A 19,096-nucleotide genomic window follows, 5' to 3' on the forward strand; every position below is an offset into this window, starting at 1 on the left:
AGTTGAACAGTGTCAGCCCGGGATGTGTGGTTTGCCCTGGGTCTGTTTTGGAGGCCTTGGGAAAACAGCCCCACAGATAAATTCTCCAGATTTGCGGTCTAAAACTGGTACAAAAGAAACAGCTCTGTCTAACTTGGCAAGATTGAAGAGCTTTCTGGTGGTTAACTTGCACTGTGCATATCTATTTGTGTGCCCTGCATTTCATCTGAATACTATTAAAATAAATGGAGTTAGAAGTCCCTCACCCACCCCATTCCGACCCAGAACATTTTTTTTTTCCATTGCTTTCTGAACTCTGCTCAGTAGGGGGGCCCTCCTAGTTTGGAAAAACCACTGCTTGGGTGTTCTATAGGAGGGGATAAAGAACAAAGTCAGATAAACCTGATCTCCCATCTGTAAAATGCTGCTAATAATAACTACTTCATAGGGTTGTTGTGATAATTAAATGCAATTAATAACGTTGCAATTTAATATAAAATTCATTATCATTAGATGCCATACATGTGTAGAAGATCTAATAAAAAATATATTACTGGGTGCTCATCGTGTCTTACCCACTGTTTCACTGTCTTTATATGCAATTTCTCATTTGGGATAAGCACCTTAATCCAGGTACGCACATAAAGCTTATAAAGTGTAGAAAGATTTAAAATCCTCAGAACTGATAGCAAAGCTCACATGTAACCATTGCTACTGTTCGCTAATTTGGAATCTGGCATTTTGTAGGTGTAGTACTGACTAAATTCATTTAATTAAATACGGAGCAATCCAAAGTTCACATGTTCTTTTCTCCTGGTTTCATGTAAACTGTCGACAGTGCAGTCACCAAACCTTTGCATCTCCTTTGTCACTGGGACCAAGAGATAGCATAAAAACAGACTTCTGCTGTATATGGTTATACATATATGAGCCATCTCACTATAGGACTCAGCCGTCTTAACCAGGGTCTGGACTGTTGCTGCTAAGAAAATTGATGACCCCTGGTTTAGAACTTTGTCTAACAACAAACGACTTTGAATAGGCAAGTGGTTTTCTGTGGTGAAGTAGATGACTCTTTTTTTTTTTTCTGGGAAACATGCTGAGTGATGTCTCTCAGGTCTGCTGGCAGGTTTTGTTGCAAGGAGACTATGCAGGAATCTGCCTGCTTGGTTTAATCACTGGAAAAAAAAAAAAAAAAAGACAGTTGCTGAGCAAGTCCCAGGTTGAAGTGGGCACTGTGTACAAGAACTGCTTTATCAGACTTAAAGGGATGCTGCGAGAGGCAAGAGTACTTCTCCCGGATGTAGGCTCTAACCTTGAAGGAACAGTGGCTCTCACAGGCCCGGTAATAACATGAGCATAAAAAAGCAAAGTGGTCGGGCGTGGTGGCTCATACCTGTAATCCCAGCACTTGGGAGGCCAAGGTGGGTGAATCACCTGAGGTCAGGAGTTCAAGACCAGCCTGGGCAACATGGTGAAACCCTGTCTCTACTACAAATACAAAAGTTAGCCGGGTGTGGTGGCACATGCCTGTAATTCCAGCTACTCGGGAGACTGAGGCAGAAGAATTGCTTGAATCTGGGAGGTGGAGGTTGCAGTGAGCCGAGATCATGCCACTGCACTCCAGCCTGGGCGACAGAGTGAGACTTCATCCCCACCCCCACACCCCTCCCTCCAATAAAAAAAAAGCAAGGGAAACTGTTAGGACACCTCTGATCCTTCCAGTGTCTGTATCTGTGTTTGCTGGCTTTATCATTACCCTTGCCCTGGAGCCTCCTGCAGGCCTCATGTGTATTCATCGCAAATATACCATCTCCAATGTGCCAGGCATGAGTCAGGCCCTGGGGATCCAGTAATGAGACATAGTTCCTATCTATATATTGTCTCTTCCTTTTTCTATGTGCCCTCTAAAGCTGGAGATGCCATTTTACCTATTCTTGGAAAGACTTTCCTAGTTATGTGTAACTCATAGTAAGAATCAAGGGAGTATCTATGATTAATAATACATATATTTTGAGACAGGGTTTCACTCTGTCACCCAGGCTGGAATGTAGTAGCATGATCACAGCTCCTTGCAGCCTCAACCTTCCCTGGCTTAGGTGATCCTCCGACTTCAGCCTCCTGGGTAGCTCGGATTACAGGCACCTGCCACCACGCCCAGCTAATTTTTGTATTTTTTATGGAGACAGGGTTTTGCCATGTTGCCCAGGCTGGTCTCAAACTCCTTGGTTCAAGCTGTCCAGCTGCCCTGGCCTCCCAAAGTGCTAGGATTACAGGCATGAGACATTGTGTTCGGCCCAATTAAACTTTTAAGAGGACTTGTCCCATCGTTTCATGTTCATTCTCCTGTTTTTAAGTAGTCAGTTTAACAGCAATATTTTAACTTACTCTAATACTCACTAATGTATTAGCAAACATTTTCGGATGTCTCTTATCTGTAAGGTGTGATGTGGTTCATGTTTTTGATGAGTGGTTATTTTTGTTTGTACAGATTTTTAAAATGAGAATTTGCAGAAGTTGAAAGGGGAGTCTTGCATTCAGCAATTTGCCCTGTATTTAATGAGCCAGGCACCTTGTGTCTTCCCCTCCTATGACATAGCCCTGCAGCTCACCCTCCAATTGACACATGAAAACTTCTTTCATGAAACGCACAGTGTCAGTATCTCTCAAGTACTCTTCTCCTCCACTTCTGGGGCATGATCTTGCAATGTACTCCTTACTACCCCATCCTGGAAACTTTTACCTATATCTTTGTTTTCTATACAGTGTTTAGCTAAGGTCCTCGACCAGAATATAGATCACAAGAAGTACTGGTTGTCAAATGTCATAGTAACTGACATTTGACAGAGAGAGATTATATTTGAGGATGCCAAGAATTAGCAAACGTTTTTTTCTGATCATCTCAGGCTATTTGAAGAAGTTATGAATTCACCGAATTGACTGAAACCTGCCCTCTAAATAATTCTTCAGCACTACATAAACCAAAGTTTGTGTTGGTTCAAGCAGGCAGGAGGGTTGTGCATCTGTGGTATGGGAGTCCCCTCAACTAGAGGCTGGAAAAAAACAGCATTTATGCTGCAGCTGGTTTTAGTAACAGATGAGCAGCTTTAAATTGGGAGTCAGAAGAACTGGAAGACTGGAGCCCACGAGGAAGGTAATTGAAGCAGAGATGGCTCAGAGACCACTAGGACCTGTGCATCAACACCTGCCTCAGGTCTTTATGGACACAACTGCTAAACCTTTGGAAGCCTGAGGTTTACAAACCACTTACCTTAAATGTTTAACACTTAAATTTTGAAAAAAAAATTTTAAAAGTTTACCAAAGGATGCCCAGTGCCTGAAGTAGAAGAGACCTTCATTTTACAATTGATGTTTGGAAAAAATTCCAGATTAGTTCATATTAGATTCAATGAAAATCAGCAGTGGAAGAATTTATTCTCATGATCATGATTGAACTTATCTTGGGTGGGTGCTTCAGTTCTGTCTTTGTGTCAGGAAAGGCTGTGGGCTGTAAAGAGCTCTGAGCTCAGCTGTGTCTCATGTCAGCCATGCTCCTTCAGAACCACAGAATAAGGCAAGGACTAGACATCTGAAATCACTCACAGCTAATAGCTGTAATTCCATCATTTAGTTCATTAATTCAACAAATGTTTATCAAGCATCACCTACTAAGTGCCAGGCATCTTCCTAAGTGCTGGTTTACAGCAGTAAACAAACCAAATCCCTACCCTTGAGAAGCTTCAATCTGCAGCATGGGTGAGACAGACAGTGAGCAAGATAAATCAGTAAACAACAGTAGATATCAGAAGGTGAGAAGGAAGTATTGTAGAGAACTCCCTCGAAACAGAGCAGAGGAATGGGAAGGATTTAACTCAGGCAGCGTACCCTGTTTTCAATAAGGAAGGCTTCCCTGAGAAGGTGACCTTGAAGAAAAACTCGATGGAGGTAAGGAGGTAAGGAGGCAAATGCCACGGGTCTCTGGAGAATCTTCCTGACAGAGGAAAGAGCACATGCAGATGCCCTGAGGCAGAAGCTTGTTGGCAAGTGTGGGAAATAGTGAGCAGTGGAATGATCCTGAATAGGGGATAAGGTCAGAAAGGGGGAGAGGGGGCGGCTCTTGATTATATAGTTTCTTGAAGGCCTTTGTTATACTTCTGGATTTTGTTGAGTGAGGAAGAAAGCCACAGGGGGTTTCTAAGCAGAGCGAAGCTATAACATAACTTATCTTTTAAAAGAATCACTCTACATGACATGCTAAGAAGAGGCTATAGAGGTGAAGCAAGGAGCCCAGGTGAGAGGCTATTGCAATATTCCAGACAAGAATTGATGGAGGTGGTAAAGGGGTGATCCATTTGAAAGATTTGCATATGGTAAGTTGTGGGTATGGGACAAAGTGTAGAGTCAAGGATAGTCCAAGCATTTTGGCCTGAACAGCTAGAAATATGGGAGTGGCCATTAACTCAGGGAGGGTACCCTGTGACCATAGCAGATGTTTGGAGACTGACCAGTTATTCTGTTTTGGACATTGTAAGTTTTCTAAGAGCATGAGACCTCCAGGAGGAAATGTTGGGTAGACAGTTGGATACAGAAGTATGCAACTCAATGAAGACATCTGGGATAAAAATATGTAGTTGAGAGACATGAGCATACGGATCGTATTTAAAACCATCAGCCTGGATGAGCACACCAAGGTATGAGTGAGAAAGAAGGTATTGAAGGAAGGGTTTAAGGACTGACCTTTGGGATACTCAATTTTGAGTCTGGGACACAAGGACATAGCACAGTAAGGTGTGAAAAAACAACCATTAAAAAAGAAGGAAAGCCAGCCCAGAAAAGAGTCCCAGAAGCCAACTGAAGAAGAGGATATGAAGAAGATATGATCTGCTGTGTCAAATGCTGTAAATAAGATGACAATTGAGAACTGAGCAGTATATTCAGCACCCTGGATGTCATCAGTGGTTTTGAGGAGAATTGTTTGGGTGGTGTGGTGGGGCAGATGCTTTTTGGAGGGAGTTGAAAACAAAATGGAAGAAGAGGAACTGGAGACAAGTGTAAAGACTCTTGAAGAGTTTTGCTGCAAAAGGAAGAGAAGAATAGTCTGGTACCTTATAGGGGAACTTCAGTCAGGAGGATTCTGTTTTGTTGTTTGGTTTGGTTTTTGCTTTTAGAGGGGCAAAACAACAGTGTGAAGGTTTACTGCTGGTACTGATCTAGTAGAGAACAAAAAGTTAATGATATGGAGGGGAGAATTGCTATTGGGTTGCTGAGTAGGGAGGAAGAGATGCGGTCTGTTGATGAGGTGGCCCTGTTTTAGGAATATAGTTCATCCTCTGTAACAGGAGGTAGGCAGAGTGTTTGGGCAAGATTCTCACAGGTAGATAGAGGTGGTGGTGAGACCATGTGGAAGTTCTTTTCTGATTTCTTCAGATTTTTTAGTGCAGTCAGAAAATAGGTCACCAACAAAGATTGATGCTTGGGTAGAAAATGATAGAAATTTGAAGATAGAGAAGGAAGATAGAACATTGTCATCAAAGAGAATGAGAGCATGAGTGGACTAATGTCTAATACTGCAGACTAAATTTTAATGGTAACAGTAGATTTTTATTAACCTACATTTGTCAATGCTTTTCCATTTACCAAGTGCTTTCTCATATGTTGGTTGCCCCAACAACCCTGTGAAGTTGGCAGAGAGTTGGGTGTTCTAAAATCACACAGCTTGAAGTCAAAGTGTGGTTCTCAAATCCAGGTCATCTGAATTGCAGTATAGAATTCTTTCCTTCTGTTAATATTCTCTTTTTAAATGACTGTTAATTCGTGATCATTTCCAGGTCTGAATGTACTCATAGGATCTCTTTTTTCCCCTTATGTGTTTTATTGCTCTGAATAGTCCTAGAGAGACAAGATCAGATTAAGTATTTTTTGTCCATTACTATTAAATGTTGAGTTTCACCATTTTTCAGTTATAGTTCAGTGTATAGCAAGTTTTAATGGGGAGAAAGTCCTTGTGGAGCTTAAAAATGAAACCTTCTTAATAGGAAAAACATAACCTTGTTAATGGAAGTTTTGGTTGCTTTCCAGCCCCAAAATACATTTTTAGAAATACATTAATTAACATGAGAAGTTATAATTTCCTTAAGTGCTAAGTATTATTATAAATAAGGTTGAGGTAGATGGAATTGCTCTTCTTACCTTGCAGTCACATCTCATACAATGCTAATTGTGCTGTACGCATAAGTAATATTGGGTTAAAATGTCTCTAATGTTCCCTTAGAGATGATTAGAATTTTTAGGTGGAATTATTTTCCTGTTGTATTAGAAGTCGTTTAATCAATTTCAACTCGTACATCTTCTCCTCAAAATGCCTACTCTTAAAATGAACTCCTTAAATACTCCACCAAAAAGTATTTGCCCATTTCTTTCCACCCTTTTTTCCCAGACTTGATTCTATGGCCCCAAATCATGTTTGTGAACCTCATGTTGACATCAGTCAGCATTTCAGTTCAGTATTACTGTCTATACCATAAATCACTGGAGTTTCTAAATTTCTCATCAGCTTGATTCAAATCTTGCATAAGATTTAGTTAGTGTCAGAACAATTCAACTGTGCACAAATTCTCGTCAAACAAAAACTGTAAGAATTGAGATCATTTTAGAACATAGAAAAGTTTTAGAAAAGTAGTAGTTTTGATAGCATGTTTGCTATCAAATTGATAGCTATTATAATTCTGTTAGCTCATTAATGTAACAAATTTATGAAAATATTGTGGGCTCTTCTCTAGAATTCTTTAAGATAGATAAAGTTTTCTTATAGTACTTCATATATGGTTTTGCCTGGATAAAAGGCAATATATCTACAATCTTTGATCTCTTACAATACTCTCCAAGGAAAATGGTCAGAATAAAAACTTCAGATGTCAAATATCTGTTCTATAAAAAATTCTAATAAGTGCTTTTTAAATAAAATATTTCAATAGGGTATTTTTATTGTAGTGAAATATATATTGCATAAAATTTACAATTTTAACTAAAGTATGTAATTCAGTGGCATTAATTAATTCAGCGTTTTGCAACTATCACCACTATTTCCAAAACCTTTTCATTACCCAAACTTAGTAAGTGCTTTTGAAATTACAGAAAAATGTTAAAACTTTTCTATGCCGGTTGACTAACCCTGAATAATGCCTTGAGTTTTAATAGGTCAGTAAAAATGTTTTGGGTCAAAAACTGAGTGTTCATTTTGTAATATTTTTGTTTCTTACTAGGATAAACTTAACCACATCTTTTGGCTCATTGATTATTGTTAAAATTCAGTTTTTTTGGGGGTAGGGTGATTGCTTTTGTGAGCCTTCTTTTAATCCTTTTTATCAGAGTACCACAAAATTAAACTCAACATCTGTTTAACATCAAAGAGATTTGATGGTCATGTGCATTGCCACATGTACAGTCCAAAGATGAAAGTCAGTTCAGTTTAAAGAGACTCCAAAAACAGCTGACTAAAGGAAACAGTACATGGAAATGGGAGTGAGAGAAGCATTCATCTTATTGAGTCATTATGGGTCAAAGCCTTCCATGTACTGTATAAAAACCATAGAAAGAACCAGTTTGGTAAATTCCAGTGAAGTGATCATACATTGAGCACATTTATAACTTTTCAATTTAAAGCATTGGTCCATTTGCTTTTAGATGATAGTGGGGATGATTTCCTAGTAACGGATGATATGTACTAGTAAGTAATAAAACTGAGTTTTCCTACATATGGTGTGTTTATTATAACCTACACCTCTTTCTTCACCTATAAAACACATATTCGTCCCTAAGGATCTAAATTAAATACTTTGTTTTGTGAAGTCTTCCCCAACTCACATAGACAGTCAATCAATCTTCCTTTGGTGTAATAATATGCTACAAGAAATACATATTATAGCAAACCTCACATTAAATTCCTGTTTTTTCTACACTGTAAGCTGCTCAAGGGTGGGGGCTATCTCTTATTCCTGCTTATATTCTCAGTATAGTTTGTGTCCCATAGTAGAATCCCATTAAATATTTGTTGACTCACTATTTGAATGGATGAACTGATCAATGTAAGCATCCATACTGGAGTCTTCATTTTTAAACACTATCTCAGTTATAAGATATTCATAGTTTATTTACTAAGGCAATTAGCAAAATATATATAGGATTCAATCGTATGCATTGAGGCAGCAGACATTTCCATTTGTGACATAAGCTGAAGGCAAGTAGTATTATTACAAACTCGTGGGCATTTGTCAGTGCCTATAGAAAACTCAAATGACATCTGCAATAGAAACACCTGGATGTCTGTGTTTGTTGGTTGCCTATGCTAGACTATGAACTCTCCATCATCTGCTTTGTTCCTGGGCAAAGGCTCAGCACTGGCCCCAGTCATGGGCACTGGTTGGGGGAACATTCCATCTGACATGGCGCCTACCACAGTTGTGTGCTCGTGTTGGCACTATAGCTATTAATAGTACCACAGTGGTAATGGCACAGAGGGAACAGCCTGACTCAAGGTGTCACCATGCATCTTTGTGACTAGACAGTGGGACTTCCCTTACTCTTCTCCAGGCTCTGTTTGTGGATGTAGACAGCATTTCTCTACCTTCAGTAGCTTCGTGGGACCATCCTTTCATTTCCTCTCCTTTCATTTCCTCTCTCTTCCCTTTGTTTCCCTTCTGATTCCTCCTTTGCCCTGAAGGAAAGTTATGAATCTCTAGGTGGCAGAGTGCAAATGGGGAAAGATGGGGTGTTCATTAGTGCCTTTTTATCAGTTTTTATCACTGAATACAGTGATGTATTCACTGTGTGTAAACCCAGCCTACCCATCTCACAGACCGCCTTTGCCTGAGATCCTCTATTTAACGTGTGGCATTCAGAGCAGAAGAATCTGAAAGGCACATTTCTTCCACTAAGCCTCCAAGAGGACAGACCCAGCAAGGACATACTGGATTTATCTGAGTTTAATGGTATTAGCCTGAGACCAGCCATGATGTGCCAAAGACACTGGCCATTTGGAAAACTAACAGGGTCCCAATGTCAGTCATGTCTGCATAGGGCTACCTTGGTGACAATTTTGCTAAAATTCAGGGACTTGGCTGGTCTCCTCAGTCAGGCATTTGGAGTGATTTATTTTCTGGGACTGAAATGACCAGTGGATTCAGTGAAAGCAATTAGACTGACTCTGTATAGATACTGAAATTTTCCTTTCCCATGATTAACAAACAGAGTAATTAAGCCTTGTTTGTTTGTGCTCATTCTGGAACAGCTATGGCAAAGGGAGAGGGGAAAAGGGTTGACTTTTCTTTGGCACTGGAAATCAAAATGCACATTTGTCTTTGTGTATACAGAAAGAGAGGGAAAAAGAGAATGATGGGGCAGAGAAGGAGAGAGGCAGAGAAGGAGTGAGGCAGAGAACAGGAATTACCTGCTTTAGAGAGTGGAGTGGGGTTGGGACACCCTTTCCAGGGGTTGGGACACCCTTTCCAGGAGTTGGAAGATTAAGGCAGCACTTGGGTCTAGAAAACTGCTACTGTTCCCCCAGTACGGTTAAATAGATACATCTTGACAAAAGATTCAGAATTTCCCCCCAGACCTGTAATTAACCATTACAATTGCCTATGTTTTCCAAAATGAAAATTTCCTTAAAATTTAATCCACATATTTTAACCTTTTAAATCTTTTGTAAAGAGATAAATAGCATGTGGGGGAAGTTACCCCTTTTTGAAGAATGATGATTAACCTGAACTCAGCTATAATTATAAGGAAAGGAGAATCTTTAGAAAAACAATGGCAGGGTGCTAGGTTTTATATCCTGTTGTACCTAGATTTAGAGTATTTTGGTTTCCATTACAGCTGCCTGAGCATTTCTTCCTCTGTGTAAGATGATTTTTAGATTTCTCATTCACTACATGCTTTAAATTTTGATAATGTTACGGACATGGAAGGTCCTGATTTTCTGCTTCTTACCAGTCTCATCCTCTTACTTCAGCTGCTAGAAACTGTTCTCTCCACAGTAAGCCTGTCTGCAACCTAAAGCCTTCAGCAGTGAGGGTGGAAATGGGTTCTTGAATATGAGGCTCAGAGTGGGGACCTGTGACCTGCTTTCCAGATGGAAACCGTGAGAGCCATGCATGTAGACATATTCCCAGCTGCTGAAAACAAGGAGGTGTGGTGAGCACAGGATGGTGCTGGTGGTGAAGAACCACGTCTTCTCATTTAACAAAGACAGATATTCAGAAAATAGACATTTTAGAACAAATCTGAATGCTAATAGAATTTCTGAAAAGGGAGAGAATGGATGTAAAGTATACTGTAATCAACACTGGGAAGTTCTGGTAGACCAAAATGAATGTACAGTTTCTGTGTGGCAGCCTGTAGCCAAGCAGCAGATGGCTGCCTGTGGGCTTTACCTTCACTACCTCTTGAGTATAAGCAATGAAAAAAAATTGAGAACTTGGAAAGATGTTTTATCAAGACTTGGAAGATCTTTCAACCACCCTTACATGTAGTACACATTCATGGCTGTCACACCAGCTATCATGCTTCCCAATTATGAAAACAGAGCACTCTGTCCTCACCCCCAACATGACCCTCATGACTCTTGTGTCTCCTGGAAAGGCTGGGGACTGCAATGGCCATTGAACCAAGTGGAAAAAAAAAAACAAAAAACATCTCAGTGCACCCAGCAGGCCACTTCCCTCTAGCAATATCGAAGTGTGCTGTTTAGGAAAGCCAACCTCTTCCTTAGTTTGTGATCCTCTATTTTCATGTAATATTAACTCTCAGTTCAATGTGAACATCTAAACAAAAAGTTTTTCCAAATGAATAGAGCCAAGGGGAGATATTGTATTGAGTGTGGATAGCAGAATGAGAAAGAAAATGTTTTAGTACTTCTAGTTCCATAAATTTAGTTTTCTTGATACTTTTCTCTTAGGCCAAACCACTTTGAGTAACAGAAGTCCTTGGCTAAGTTCCTGGTGGAAAGAAGCAAACTGGCATTCAATTCAATTCTCTTTCTCACCTTGCCCTTTTTTGAGGTAGCACTGACTGGTATGTTAATTTCACTGATTCATTTTTCATTTAATAAATATGCACCTAAGATTTACTGCATGGGAAGCGCTGTGTTAGATGCTAGTGATGCAAAGATTAATAAGACAGGTTGCAGCCTGGAGTGACTCCTTGGGTGGAATTAAGGAAGTATCAAAGAAGTTAGCAACTCAGCAGGAAAGGATTGGGGTGGAGCTCTAGAGGGGGAATCTGCTTGAGCTGAGATAGGGCAGACGATGAACATGAGATGCTCCCAGCAAGGGGGATAGGTCAGAGAAATGTGGGTGAGTGAGAGAATATAGAGGGAGCTATGAGTGTAAATGATGAAATAAATGGAGAAAATGGGGACATGTACTTTATCAAGAGTTGGAGCATCTTCTCAATTGTCTTTGCATGTAGTACACAAAACCAAGGCTCATCCATCAGTCACTCTTGGCCTATGGAAGGTGGGGTCTACGTGAAATATGACCTTGTTGTTATACCAAGCAGTTTTGACTTCTAAGTATTTGGTAGGGAACACTGAAGGATTTGCAATTGGGACTTACATGTCCATATTTTCATTTTGGAAAATGTATTGTGACCCTCAGTTCTAAATGACCGAGCCTTATTTAAATCACCTTATGCCAAAATGAAATTTTAAGTTGAAATACTCTATGTCTTCTAAATAGTAACCTAAATTTCATTTAAGTAATTAAATATGTGTAACTACCTTTCTCTCTCTCTCTCTCTTTTTTTTTTTTTTGGTCTAGGTTGGTCTACAGTGTCTGAAAGAGTTGAGTGGATTTCTTTAGAAGCAGAGAGTAGTGTACTTTGATACTGTCAGTGTGCCATGGATATACAAGGACACAGGGTTAACCTGGGATGATTCATTCACATGAATTCAGAAACATTGCTATTAAATGAAAAAAAATGTATATATTATGGAGTAGAATGCAATTGGCATGTTTTAAAAACAAACATGAGGCATGAAGGAAGTTTCTACTTTGGGCTGAATCTCAAGCCCTCTTGGGTGGGCGCCTGCTGTGCTCTGCAGTAGGGTTGTCAAGAAGACTGAGAAGCACTGGGCTCTGTTGTTGAGCCAAGCCACGCACAAGGAGGTCCTTATGCAGAGATGGTGTGTCAGGAGAACATGTCTGGGTGTTAGTTAATGCTCATGCAACTCTCACAACTCCACCAGGGGGATGAGGAGCTGAGAAAGTAGGGGATGTGGTGGGAGGGAGAGTCATGTAATTCTTGTTTCGAGGCCTGGCTTCATTTTTACAAGATGATTAGCTACATTTAAAAAACTGTTCTTTACATATTCTTAATTTCACTGGAGTTGTAATATCTTTTCCTCTTCTCTATGTTGGTATTTTATGAGCAGATCAACTCAACCTGTTTTCAATAACATTCAAGTTAATAGTACTATGAGTTAGATTAAAAGAAAGATAAAAAATTACCAACAGCTTGGTATACTTAACCCTTCCTAATGCTGGACACATTAGCTCTCCTTTCCTGGATGGGCTGGGGAAATTCTGGAAAGTAGTTGCCCAACAAAATAGGTTAGTACTGTACTGCACACTTTATTCAGCTTTACTGTGGGCATTGTCAGATCAGGTTACAGCATAGGATTTAAAGGTCAATTATGCCATGACTTTAGGGGAAAGGGAGAGTGGCTAGAAGGTTAAAAAAAAGTCCTAAGTTTTGGCTTAAAGACTTATGAAATTGTATTCCCTTTGTGACATTTGATGAATCACTTTTCTTGATTTCCATTCTGATAACAATCTCCCTAACCTTTTCCTAGGAAGCTCTTTCATGGCAAAAATACTGTTCTGTGGATGCCTGAGAGAGTTGGGGCCAGTTAATACAGGGTGGGGGAGAGTTTCGGGAGCTATTCCTGTCTCTCCTAGTTGATTTGATACTGCTTCCTTGAATTTACTGAAATCAAGACACCTAAAGAGATTAAAATTTTGTGGCATAAAAACAGTCACAGCTAGGCATGGAACCGGCTTCAGGGAGAATGACCAAGTTAGGCATTTAGATGATGAGAACCAAATTAGAGATATATGAAAATTAGAGAAACCAAAATGACCCCATGCATTAATGAATGGCCTGAGGGAACATTTGTGATTGTCTGCATCTTAGCTTAGAAACTGAATCCAGGGACGTTTTCATCACAATGGCTGCATTTGAATAGCATGGAGGGTCACCAGGATTAAGAGTTTTGACCTGTCACCGCAATGGGGTTTAGGTTTGGTATCTTTATTTTTGGTCTGTAAGCTCTTTTGTTCAAGGCAAAGTTGATCTCTCCCTGAGTCAGGCCTTGAGTGGAGGTGGACTGGCTTCATGTTTCTAATTAGTCAGCCACTCCCCCTGCTGCTGACTACTGATGGATGTCCTGTTAGGACAGGACCCCCAAGCCCTCTCTCTCTTTGAGCTGCAGTGCAGGGATCCACTTTAGTACTGAACTGTCATTTGTATGGTTAGCATGGTAGCCGGCTCTCTTGAGATTATGTTAGCAGACCCCCTCCCTATCCCTGACTCTTGACCTTTCAGCATACAGCCTCTTGGCATTTTCCCAAATGGAATGATATATGTGTAAGCACATTGAACAGCATTATATGCTGTTTTCTAATCAGATGTGGTTGACTATAATTATTTTGCATTCAGTTCCTTGTTGGTAGATATTCTGTACAGGTAGTTCATTTGTATTTTGGATCTTAATTAATTTTCACAGTGCCATATGTTGACCTTGAAAGAAGTCTTGGTCAGTTTTGAAAATCTTTAGCCATGCAATGGTTAGTCCTTCAGCCCCACCATTTAGTTTGACTTTCTGGCCTCTTACCCTCAGCATCTTATTACTTCATCTCTACTTTGAATGATCTCTTGTCCATCCTTTGGGAGGACAGTGGCCCTTGTCCCTCAGGGGAGACCCTCCTACATGCTGTAGCTATGAAGCTAAATGCTCACTGGTTCTTACTGGTTTAGGGGATTTGGGGAGGCCTGGTTTGTCCTAGGTCCCTATCTTCCACTCATGCAGTACTTACTGTGGTTCCATTTAATTGTACATTTGTATATTGGTCATTTCAACCTTGCTTAGTGGCCCTCTGTCCTACTTAGAGACAGCTAACTTTTTTGGCTTTCTGGAAAATTCCTTGGGATTTGTTGCAGCAGTGCCCACTCCTCAGTTATGTAGGCCTTGTCTGTACTGCTTATCCTAGAACATCAGGGTACATATCCTAGCTTACATTATAAGTCTCAGTACCTCAAGTCTTATAATAGCCAATTCTGTCTTCTTAGTATTATGACTTCTTTTTTTTTTTTTTTTTTTTTTTTTTTTTGAGACGGAGTCTCACACTGTTGCCCAGGCTGGAGTGCAGTGGCGCGATCTCGGCTCACTGCAAGCTCCGCCTCCTGGGTTCACGCCATTCTCCTGCCTCAGCCTCCTGAGTAGCTGGGACTACAGGCGCCCGCCACCGCGCCCGGCTAATTTTTTGTATTTTTAGTAGAGACGGGGTTTCACTGTGGTCTCGACCTCCTGACCTTGTGATCCGCCCACCTCGGCCTCCCAAAGTGCTGGGATTACAGGCTTGAGCCACCGCGCCCGGCCAGTATTATGACTTCTTGATGTCCAGCAGAAAATACTGCAATCCATTAACGCACAGAATAGTATGGACAGTTAATTGAATGGAAATATTACTAGATGCACTTTATAGATGATGAACAGATTATGACATCATGTAGTAGATATAATTGGGTTCTTCCTTGGAGAGATTCATCAATAATAAAAACAACTTTTATTTATTGAGAACATATGCTGGATTGCATAATGCTCTATGTATTTCCTCTAACGCTTTCAACGTGTATAGTGAGCATTGGTATCTCCAGTTTATAGAGGAAGGACATGAGATACTTGCCTGAGGTGGAATCAGTGTTACTGTGCAGGTATATCTGACTTCAAAGTCAGTTTTCCATTAGGCTGTGTGGCTATATATTCACAAAGAAGACTCCTAGTGGTGATAATTAGTGACCTACTATTGGCAGGAGAAGACACTAGCGTTCTCTTGAATGTACACCATGTTTGCTCATTGACTGATTGATCCTTTTTTGTTATGTGCCAGGCGCTGAGATGGTCTCAAGTTTTAAATGTAAGTAAGACTTCAGCTCTTACCTCAAACGTTTCATAGTTGAGTGGGGGAACCACTTGTTTAATGTCACCGATTTTTTGGTCTGGTGTAGAAAGATCATGAAACTACTACCTTTGAGCTTTTTCTTATTCCAACTCCCTTATTTTCCCCTGATAATGGAGAAAACTTCTTGCCCTAAAGAAACACACCTTAAGGGATGGCATAGACTATTGTGAATCTTCATATGCTCGTGGGTTTTTTTTTTTTTTTCTTTAAACTTACTTTGTTACTGGAGCTGTGCGATCTTTGCTTTGAGGTCAATTCCACAAAAGGAGCTAAGATTGTGTAATTATGTTTCCCATCTATAGGGCCCCTCACGATCTATAAAATGCCTTCCATATACATTATTTGATTTGCTCCTAGAAGGGCAGATATTTGATCCCTGTTTCACTGTGGTACACTTAGGGGCCACTCAAGGGTATGTGATGAGCTGGACATGACCCTGAGTTCTCCCTGCCTGTGATATACTTCCCTTCCAATAAGAGGAAGAGGTGTTGCTGGCAGAAGCTTTCTGCAAGAATAGAAGGTATATTAGAAGGAAATGTGACTATGTGTATCCCTATTGGTGGGGAAATAGAAACTAATTGATGTATCTCAGCAGGACAAATGGTTGGGCCACCTGCGGCCCAGAAACAAAGCAGGGGGAAGCCATAGAAGTTGGTGCCTGAATCAGCTAGGGCTGCCATAATGAAATACCACAGACTGGGTGGCTCAAACAATAGACGTTTATTTTCCCATAGTTCTGAAGGCCAGGAAGGCCAAGATCAAGGTGCCTGCCAATTTGGGTCCTAGTGAGGGCACACCTCTTGGCTTACAGACCTTTGCCTTCTAGCTGTGTCTTCCCATGGGGACGGGGTGGTTAGGGCAGACCCAGTTCCATGGCGCCCCTTCCTATAGGGCACTAATCTCACCATTAGAGTCCTACTCTCCTGAACTCGTCTCAACCTAATCACCTCCCAAAGGCCAAATCTCCAAATACCATCACAGTGGAGGTTAGGGCTTCACCATGAATTTTATGGGGTACAATTCAGTACATAGCATAAGGGTGGAGAGGTTAAAACATGTGGAGGAAGATCGAACTCCAGATGTTCAGGGCAAGTGTGTGGGTGTTTTAAGCATGACCATAAGAGGCACAATCAAGAAGGTTATAGAAAACAATCAATCAGTGTTCTGTTTGGACTGCAAGTAAGAGGAAAGTGGGACTTGTGAATGCTTGGCATACCTCAGCCCTTCTCTCAACTCTTGGAAACTCATAGGATGACCAGTCCCCCTGAGGACCAGGGAAGCTGTGATGGCATGGGAGAGTGTTGTCCCCATTGCCATAAGCAGAATGTAGACGTGTTATTTATTTATTTTTGAGGCTATACGAATATCTGTTCTTTTGAAATACATTAGGTTCAAATTTGACACCCTGGGAAAGTTTTCTGTCAATTGAAAGGATACTGCTTTATGTATGACCCCACTAGAAAGACTAATCCTTGGCTGGGCACAGTGGCTCACGCCTGTAATCCCAGCACTTTGGGAAGCTGAGGCTGCTGGATCACAAGATCGGGAGTTCAAGACCAGCCTGGCCAATATATGGTGAAACTCCGTTTCTACTAAAAATACGAAAAATTTAGCTGGGCGTGGTGGTGAGCGCCTGTAGTTCCAGCTACTTGGGAGGCTGAGGCAGGAGAATTGCTTGAACCCGGGAGGCAGAGGTTGCAGTGAGTTGAGATCGCACCACTGCACTCCAGCATGGGCGACAGAACGAGACTCCATCTCAAAAAGAAAGACTAATCCTTGTACTTTGGCCCAGGTACATGGTGAAGTGTATGGTCTTGTGTTCTTTTGATATACTCACCTGATTGAGCAGAATCTCACAGAAGTCTTTCCTTGCTTCCAAAGTTACAATGACTCAGTGACATCTATAAAAGCTTTTTTTCATGGTAATTATAATCAGACATCTGAATACATTTATGCATCTGTAGCTTCTCAGTTTTACACGTAAATAGATGCCATCAGAAGTATTTTGAGGGCTGATTTAGCTCGAAGACGGTCCATTTAGAACCTATTCTTGTGTTCCCATCATTTTCGGCAGCCAGGCAGCTGAGGTCAGTGTGGTCATAAATGGCTTTGGGTGAGTGTGTGAATTAAAAGCTCTTCTCTGTGTGACGGTAACAGTGTATTTTCTGCTCACAATTACAGAAGCATACATTTTGAAAGTAAATAGCCTCATAGTTGTTGTTTCAGGTACTAAAGAGCCAATTTATCAAGAATTAAGGCCTACTGAGTTAAGGGGCATAAAAGCGGAGTGGACAGGGCAGCCTCACCAAGATGGAGCTTGAGCCAAATGTGGTCCTCCTGCCCTGTGCGCAGGCTACTGACTCCGTGGTGCACTAAGGAGCTGCCTTTTTGGACTGTATTACTTAAACATCAGAGGGTAAGTATTATGCACAAATCTGAGGAAGATTAAGGGATCTGGGTTGCTCTGTACCGTGAGAGAAGAAGAGATTAGCTTTCCCCAGCTAGAGAGACTGGAGACATTTTACAAAGCATTTTAACCAGAGGGTTTTCTAAGTTCTCCTGGAATCCATTACCATCTATTAGCTTTGAAACACTGACTGCCAAAAAGATAGGGCAGTGACAAGGCAATTTGCTGTCCTTTGTGGTGGGGTTTGAATCCCAAGGTGCCAGATGAGACTGGAAGGGCTCTCTAGACCTGCTGATAGAGGTAGGGAGATACTAGACAAAGCCCGCTTACAAATTGGGCAGCTCGACAGTCTCAAATATAAAATGTGGTCATTAGCTTACACTGTCACATATCTAGCTGGATGACAAGAGGACTTAAGACCTTCTGTTTGGAAAGTCAGAAACTAATGTTTTTGCTTCAACTCTCAGCTCCCAATAATGTCATCTCCTGTTGTTGCACAGTCCTGTGGAGAAAATCAGCCCATATTCTTGTTTTCCTCTGGATGGAGGTGATTTTAGAGCCATTAGTGCTTCTAGAAACTTCCCTCCCCTCTGGGTCCCTGAGGCGATACTTTTGGTACAAGTAGACAGAGTTGTCAACAGGTGATCATGGACCTCTGAAAATAGTAGTAAAAGGAGCAATCATTATTCTGTGTGTCAGGCACTGTGCCATGGGCTTTTACTCTCCACCGTATTTAAACTCCTCAAAATATAATAGGAAAACCCACCAACTTGGAATCCATTTTGGATATATGTTAAAACTAAATTTACACCCATGCATTTATATTTTATAATTTCAGTATATTTGATAATGAAATTTGTTTTTTTGATCATATAAAGTAAAAACTATTTGACATTTCATCTGTCTGTAATGACCACAAATAACATTTTGGTACTCATTCTTTCATCTCTCTCTCTGTCTCTCTCTCTGTCTCTCTCTACACATGCACTGGTGTGTGGCATGGGCATAAAGAGATTTTCACAAATTATTATACATTTTGTACTTATTGTACATATCTTTTAAAAATTATGTGTTGTTCCTTTCCTCCCCTTGATACTCACTCTGCGCTCACCACCATCAACCAGTGTTGAACAGCCTGGTTTGTAGATGTCCACATTTCTATCCGTGTTTTTGTAACCATCTATAAATGTATATATTTATGTTTTGTTTTCTACAAAAAGTCACCCTCCAAAGCAGTATTTGTCGTGTGCCCAGGATCCATTATTCACAATTCAAAATGGTGGACAAGATATTCCAAAAAATGAAGAGATTATTGTAACATATATTCTTTGCATGTTACTTTTCTCACTCAACAATACTTCATGGACTGCCCTTCCTGATGGCTTAGGGCTGACTCACTCTCTAATGGCCTTGGAATACGATGTGAGGTGGGAGACCAGCCATTTTCTTTTCCATATGAGTAGTCAGTTGT

General features: G+C 40.7%; 1 protein-coding gene across 2 annotated transcripts in view; it reads left to right on the plus strand.

Moving 5' to 3' along the window:
• The window catches only part of LOC105492687 (LY6/PLAUR domain containing 6), a 150,155-nt gene that overhangs the window by 52,421 nt on the left and 78,638 nt on the right, over positions 1 to 19,096 (plus strand). The window contains exon 1 of one of the 2 annotated variants that reach the window (XM_071072722.1): positions 17,580 to 17,634. The exons of the other annotated variant lie outside the window; for it this stretch is intronic. The gene's annotated coding sequence lies outside the window, so the exon portion shown is untranslated. Of the gene's footprint in view, positions 1 to 17,579; positions 17,635 to 19,096 lie in introns of those variants that run through there. 2 annotated transcript variants of the gene reach the window in all.

Source organism: Macaca nemestrina, chromosome 11 (assembly GCF_043159975.1).
Source record: "Macaca nemestrina isolate mMacNem1 chromosome 11, mMacNem.hap1, whole genome shotgun sequence".
Classification (NCBI taxonomy): domain Eukaryota; kingdom Metazoa; phylum Chordata; class Mammalia; order Primates; family Cercopithecidae; genus Macaca; species Macaca nemestrina.